Source organism: Egretta garzetta, unplaced genomic scaffold (assembly GCF_000687185.1).
Source record: "Egretta garzetta isolate BGI_Z169 unplaced genomic scaffold, ASM68718v1 scaffold325, whole genome shotgun sequence".
Taxonomy (NCBI): domain Eukaryota; kingdom Metazoa; phylum Chordata; class Aves; order Pelecaniformes; family Ardeidae; genus Egretta; species Egretta garzetta.
The window spans coordinates 172496-180494 of record NW_009259833.1 but is presented as its reverse complement, the minus strand read 5'-3'; positions in this window follow the sequence as shown (position 1 = coordinate 180494).

Below are 7999 nucleotides of genomic sequence, written 5' to 3'. Positions count from 1 at the left end.
CAGGAAGGGCTTGGACTAACAGGTAAATATTTTAACCAGGTATTCCTGGTGTGTAATACCCCGTAGCATGCGGCCACCGCTTCTTCATGGGAGGTGTGATTGCTGGCGGGTACAAACAAGCAATTTTTATTGGTGGTTCTATGTTATCTCTGTTGCTGCAGCATCCAGGAACCCCAGGCACGGACCGGGTTTGCAGTGGGGCAGGAGCGACGGAAAAATAGAGTGAAAGTGGACTCTGCTTCCAAAAACTTCCAGCTTAAACCTATAGAGGTGGAGGAGCGGAGCTGTGACGGGGAAGCAGCTGGAAGGTGGTGGGCAGCAGGAGAGTTGGTAGTCGCAGCATATTAGCAGTCTAATATTGAATTTTTGGTGGTTTTTTTTTTTTTTTTAATAACATTGCAGCAAACCAGGGCTTTATGGTCTGTTGAGAGGTGAGTGAGGGCCCACTGTCGTGCTGCCAGTGCCTGGCTGAGCGAGGGAGGGTTCACAGGAGAAGCTCTGCTGTTGGGTCTGAGAACGGCCGCGAGCTTTAACCTCTTCCCCTGGCGCAGCAGGATCTGGAGTAGGATGTTTGCCTGTAGCTGCAATATTAAAAATTACAGCTTGCTTGTAAACGGCTTCAACTCTTTGCATACCGAGCCTTGCACATGTGAGTCAGGGTGAGGCAGAACAGGTTTTTACCACTGCAGCAGCATCTCCATGTAAAGCTGACCATTTAAAATGCTGTGGCTTTGCTGTGGGACAAATTTTAAAGCACTCGGAGGCCTGGTCTGGGTAGAAAGGATGTGTCAGCACCGTGTGCTGTACCTGGGCTCCTGTCATTTACCAAGGAACAAACTGCTGAACTGGTTTGGAGGTTCTTTAAGCCTGAACTAATTTACCTGGCTGGGAATGTAGGTTAGAAACTAGGCTTCGCTTGGCTTTGGGCTGGTGCCAGCATGCTCCGCAGGGAAAATGCAGGCTAAATAGCTTCTGTGCTGATAATCCTGCAATACTGTTCCTACTGTTTCCCCCTGAAAAGATAGGTAGGTTCTTGTGCGGTTGACCCAATTGACTGGGAAGTAACTCCAACACATCTTGGCACAAGGAGCAGCGGGATGTTTCCCTTAGATGCCCGTGGGTGAGTGGGGAAAAAAGCGAGGACGGGTTTATGTGCGCAGACCTTGCGGTGAGAATCCTCACCCAAGTGCTCGGGTCCGATGGACAGGGTTGCGTGGTCTAAGCTAGGTAGATTTGTTAACCATCTTCAGTAAATCTGCACGTAGATATTCTTCAATCTGTTTAAACCTGCTTACTGGTTTATTGTGTTCTGTTAAGCCGAAGCAAGCTATCCCAGCAGTCGTGTTTAAACCGGTGTCCGTCCACGCAGAGATTTGCCTTGATTTAGTGAAGCCGATGCAAGTTGGTGAGCTCCAGGAAGGTGATCTAGGAAAGGAAAGCAATGCAGTGAATATGTAAGTCAACGCTTTGCTGACTTGCCTTGGTTGGTGAGCTCTGCAGTATCCATATTCTGCTCTAAGGATCCACAAATTGTCGGCTTCTCGGAGCTGATCGGGGAGGGGCTCTTGAAAGTGTTTCTATTTTTCTGCAGAGGGAAAAAGATCCTTAAGCCTTAAGTCCTGTTTTAAACAAGTGTCAGAAATGTCCCAGTCAAGGCTGATCCTGCAGCTGGCTATTTCAGAACACAAATCATTAAAGCGTCTATTTTGAGCTATTTATGTTTATTTTGTGTTTATTTTTAATTACCTGTCACGGAATATGCTATGAAACAAGCTCAAACCGGTGTTTCTTTGGCTTAATTTTCCCCCCCCTTTTTAATGTGACATCTGAAATCCCAAGGGGCTCATTTTTTGGGGGGTTTTCAGAGTGTGAAGACTTCAAAAATAAGGCAATATGCCAGGCAAAGCTAGAAGCAGGCTTGTTTCTTGTATTCACATGATGAAATTATGAATGAGGAACTGTTTGAAACCCAAACAAATTGGTAGCTTTCCCATATCTGTGGAATCCACGTTGTGAATGGAGGGTTAAGTTTAGAATCACAACACTCCCCTGGGATATTCAATGGTCTCACACAATATCGAAACGGTTAGGTGTTGATAACGTTACGCACCTCATGGTAGTGGCTTCTCCTGCATGCAGCGTATGCTGTCTTTGGAAATAAGGGCCTCGGGAGGGGAGAGAGATTCCAACCTGCAGCCTGGCGACCCCCTATCCAGAAGGGTTTAGAATAATATTTGCTGTTTCAAGAATTAAAAAAAAAAAAAAAAAAAAAAAAGTAGGTATTATAATCTTTCAGTAAAACTGCACCGGGAGTTTAGCAATGAAAACTAAAAATCTTTTTTGCTTTTAGTTTTCCTTTTCCTTTTCTGTTAACATTGTTTAACTCCCAGGTTGAAGAAATGGGAGAGAAAAGCCCTGAACTTTTCAGACCATTAAATCAGATTCCTATGTAAATTGTGGAAGAAATCTTGCAGTTCGCACCCCTTAACTTCTCCTTATTATTATTTCTTGTGAATCCCACACTTACTACCTGTCTTCCCTCCCTTCTCTCCCCCAGAGCCTGTATTTTGCTCTTAAACTGAAACTTTGCATCCAGTTTTATCAACATGCTTCAGAGATCTTGAGTAAGTTGAGAGATGAACGTTTTAGCGGACAGCCTGGTCAGCCTCTGTCGTTGAGGGGTGTGTTTTTTTTTTTTAAGAAGAGTCTGACTAACCTGAAAAGGATTTTGACACATGCTTGTGACCGGTTATTTTAAATCATACTGGAAAAACTGTGCGTGAAAATAAACATCTAGCTAGAGTTAAATGTGTTGTAGACTGGGTGGGTAAGCCTGATCCCTTTGTCTTTCCGGCGTTTCTTCAAATGCGATTGCTGACGAATCCTGGGTCTTCCCACTAATTCTGTAAACAGCTGGCAGTTTTGCTACCTGTTCCTTTTTTATGAGCAGAGATTTCCAAGCAGAGTTTGAACAGGGAAGCTTGGCAGGATGAGTTCACCAGACTTTCTTCCATGCTCCAGTTGCGAACGGCGCTCCGCGGAAAGGTGAATACCAGACAAGTATTTTTTAATGATGGGAGATGCTGCGTTAGGATTGAAGGAATGATAACTGGACGCTCTGGAAACTATTATAGAAACATTTATAGCAGAACCGAATAGGTCATGAGATCATGCTGCATTATTCTATGACTTGTAAGTTCAGATTTAATAATGAAACGCCTCAGTGTTGCTGAGGACATGAAACTCGAGCGTTTACAATGTGCTTATACCTCAGCTTACTGCAAAGTTGAACACGAAGTCCCGATGTGTATTGAAATGTAATTAGCGGGAAGCCTAATTTGCTATTGTATGAGGAGTTGGAATTTCTTGGAATGGAACTGATGTGTAAAATACCTCTGTTTGTGTCTCCAAATGTCATCTTAAGAATGTTGGTTTATGGAATAAGTGAGAGCCGCTGGTGAAGGATCAGGTAAACCACCACGTTCTGCGGGCCCCTCTGACTCACGGGGTAGGAACAAGGACTGAAACCAGCTCTGCCTTTGGCAGCACGTACTTCTTGCTTTCTTTTAAATTAAGGTTATGGAAATCCAGTGTTTTAGAATATGCTTTGTATTTATACTGTTTGCGAGCTTTCTTGGTGCTCCTTCAGCTGTATCCTATTGTCCCAGCACATATTTTTCTGGAGAGGTCGTTTTTAAGTGTTCTTTGTGAAAAAAAAACTTCTCTCTGAATTTTCCCTGGGTGTCTGAAATGGCATTCCCAGATTCATATTTTAGTGTAATCAGAATGCCTTCAGCGTGGAATATCCACTGAAGGCACAGTGGAAGTTGTGGGATCCCAGCCCCTCTGACAGCTAGATTAATAGTTATGTCCTTAACCTTTAAAACAGTTTACCCAGACTTGACAGAGTTGGCATGAAGTTCTGTGTTTTTGAAGACGCAATGGCGATACTCCCTTTGAAGGCCCAAAATAAATGAAAAAAAGCTTTAATGAATTTAAAGATGCCATTGGAAATAGAGCTTGGCCTGCTTTTATGCTTTTGTTGTTGTTGGAAATGGAAACAATATTGTATATACAAAGCCCACTGCATGGAAAAAAGCTATCTGGTAAATATACTTTAGTTTATTTTTCAAGTACAGTGAAAATGGAAGAATAAACTACTGAATTCTATTAATTAAATCTCTTTCCGTGTGACATAATGTGATAATTTAATATCGTTTTCTGGTACTGTTGTGGATGAAATAAGTTTCAGTGCAGCAGATCAAAAAAAGTACAATTTGATATTGCAGCCTAGAACTAAAACCTGGGAACTTCATGAAATCAAAAAGCTGTTTTGTTTGTAAAGCTGAACGTTCAAAAGTTAGGAAAAACAGATGCAACTGTAATGATAATTTTGTATCCACATGATATTTTTCCATAGATTCTCCAACTTACTCACTGTATGGGTTGGACTAACAAAGTGGAACGGATTAAGGTTGCACAGATGATCATAAATCTGTTACTCTCTAATTTTTAGTGCTTGATTTTGCAACCTACTTAATTTTCTTCGCCTGTTTTTTAGACGATAAGTTGCTTTATGACATTCATTTTTGATATGAATGGAGCATCGCGCATATAGTGGCTGCTTTTTGTAATGCCCCTGCAAGACAAAGAAATACTATTCCCGTTTGGGCCCTCATTTTTTCAGGTGAATAAAACAGAATCACGGCAACGGGATAATTCGCCCAAGTAGCAGGGTGTTAGTGACAGGTAAAAGGGACGGTTTATTAAATTGGGTGCAACTTTCCTTGAATTTGCCAGCAAACCTCAAAAGGCTTGGCTCCGGCAGTCTCTGCGTCATCGACAAGTAGCTCTGATGACAGGCAGCTGATGGCTTTCGTTCTTTAGAGGAGAGGCTCCCAAACTGTGGCGTGTGTACGCTCGTGGGATGCAGACTGCTTCCAAAGAGGGGATTTTGCCACCTGAAGGCACTAATTCCTGATGCTGAATGTGAGTAAGCTGTTGCGGGACCCTCGGTGTGGTGGGTCCTCGTGGTGGCACTCGGGAGTTGTCAACACCTGCAGAGAGCCATAAAGTTGGGATTTGCAGGTGTGCTTGTGCTTCTGATTGAGATCGTGGAGGAGGGAGGCTGGAGGTGGTGGACGAGGATGGTGTGGCGGGTCCTGCTTTGGGAAGCTGGGGTGAGCGTGGAAGACAGGGAGTGAAGGTTTTGGCGTTTGGTGTGAGGTGGTGCAGCGTCACGGGTTGCTTGGACCAGCTCAGCAGGGCTGGGGGGTTCAAAAAGAGAACAAACATATTTTTTAATGTCCTGGTTTGTGGAGAAGGCGGTGTGTGCTTTTTAGGTGGGGTGGAGACAGCACCAGGGTTTTTGTTTTGGGGCGCCGCAAGGTTGATGACCAAATCCTGCCACAGAGAAATGCCATCCAGGAGAAGGACAGGAAGAGAAAATCTAGTCTGGGAGGCCGAGTGTGTGCGTACGGCACTAAAAAAGCAGAAACACGTTGCTGCTGATGGCCTCCAAAAAACCTGCAGCCTTCGTTCCCAAAGTTAGAACAGCCCTGCTTGTCACTGCGGTTGTTGACTTGCTTATAGGTGTGCGCGCATGGTGCTACGTGCAAGGAGAGCTGGATTCCTGAATTCCTCCTCTTGCCACAGAATGTATGATTACAGAGATACTGTGGACTTCTCGAAAACAGTACTAAAGAACTTCTGAAGGCTTTTTAAGGGGGTATTTTAAAAACAAGCAGCATGCTTTTACTCTCGGGTTTCCTCCTGGATGCTGGAAAATACCTACGTTTGGTAATTCATACGTCTCACGTGCAACTGGCGGGCTGGAAATAAACTCTTCGGGGTTTGTAAAAACAGTTTAAACCAATCTAGTTCAACAAGATTTAAGTTTCATTGCTATTAGCCTGGAAATGTTTTTCTCCCTCTGTGCTGCCCATTAGTTGGCTGACAGGGGAAACTTTGATACTAAATCTACCAGAGGTTGCTGCAGTTGGGTTGTTGCACCACTCCATCTGCCCCCGCAGTCATGTCTGGCTGCAAATTGATGCACCTTTGAGAACTCCTGCCTGTTGAAACAAAGCAGCCCCTCGCTGTCCAGAGGCTACCGGAGACTTTTTATAAGTGGAAGCATCATCTCTGGGAAGCAGGAAAGTATTCCCAGTTTACAGATGGGCACAGGCTCATCCAGTTTGCCACGGGGAAATTTGGAGATGCGATATTTGACCCCGGTATCTGCATTTACTCTTTGAACAGTTGGTCTACGGCACTTAGCTTTTGTTTTAAATCATCTAAATCCAATACAGCAATATAATTTTAATTTGTTTACTAAGAGAGTTCTTCAGATAGGCCTCCCGAAGTGCGAGGAATAAGAAACAACTGCTCCTTGAAGACAGAAGAGCTGAGTTTGTTTCAAGCTGTTTAAAAGCCTTCAGTTCAGAGATAAGTGCGTATTTTACATCCCGATCAGCAAGTTATAATGAGATTTAGAGCACTAAATGAGTTCTCTCCTAACCCACAGGATGATGCATGTGGCTCAGCGCAGAGCGATTGTTCTCATCAGCCCTCGCTGGTGAAATAATTTAGGAAATTGTGATATGCTGCAAACTGGATTTAATCAGCAAGTCGTTTCCACCTTCAGAAGATGACTTAAGGTAGATATAAGGCATTTAACATCCGCAAAGGTTTCTGCACAAGGAGAGTAGTCCTTGTGTTCCTAGCAGTGAGAAGGGGCTATCTGGAACTTCAAACACGTGAACGGGCTGTAGGATTAAGTGTTCTCTGTTGTGATGAGTGGAAGTTACGTCTTCCAAGTGCTGGTAATTTCTAAAAGGCTGTTCTGTTTCTCCATCAGTTGAAGATAATGAGAGAGTACAAGTGAGGAAGGGTCATGGTACAGAATACAAACATGGAAAGCAGGGGGAGAGCTGCTGCTTTCCTGCTTAGCAGAGAGAGATGGTCTTTACAAAAATGCTAATGGGATCCTTGTAGATTGATCCACCCGTGGCAGGATGGTCATTCACTGGCAGGGTGGAGTGGAAGTATTGATCATTTTAACTCAGACGTGTTCAAAGGATTTCAGTTTTTCTTCAGGTGGTGGCAGAAGTTCCTCTCCTAATGCAGCGGCTGCGTTCAGCTGGTTCTTGAAATTCTTATAATGTGGTCTTGAGAGCAACACGTGGTAGAGACGGGATAACACAGTACTGCACCTGGGGGAAGCCACCGCGATGCTTTGCGAGGGGATTAGATCGCTTGCGTAGAAAGGTCAGGCATCAGTGGCTGTAAATTCATCTCGTCAAGACTCCTCGTCTGAGCCTTGAGCTCTTCCCATCCCCCTGCTCACAACGGATTGTCAAAACTGAAGACCGTCTTTCTCCTCTTTTGCAGCCGGTTGTGTTTCCAGAGATGGGGTTGGTTTTTTTTTTTTGCTTTGCGTATTGAAACTGAGCTTTGTTTATTCCAGGCTCATTTCCTACTTTGCTGTATTAGGCTATCACATACCCAGTTCAAGGTCCCTGAAAATGTTATGAACAGTCTTATCTCTGTAAGCTCCTTGAATCCATCACAGGTTTTGTGTACCTGGCTGTTTTGAACCTCATCCTCATTTAAAAAAAGAAATAAAAGCCTTATCTTTTTTTTTTTTTCTCTGAAATGACCTATGAGAATTCTCGTGTGGGAGAAAATTTGTATGCGTGTACTCGGAGACGTGGCTGGCTGATGCACAGGCACAGATCTGCTAAAGAAACACAGGACTCAGAAACGCAGAAGCTGCTTGGAGTGAAATCACTAGATATTGCTGTCTATAGAATAATTTATCTGTTTTTTGTTGGGGGTTTGGGGGTGGTTTGTTTTTTTTTTTTTTTTGCTTACTGGCAGATAGAGCTCTCGGGCTTCATATTTAGTACCTATTTCAGTCATTTATGTTATGAAATGATAAAAGGATTATCCAAACGTTATCTGTTAGTAGAATCACGGAATGGTTTGGGTTGGCAAA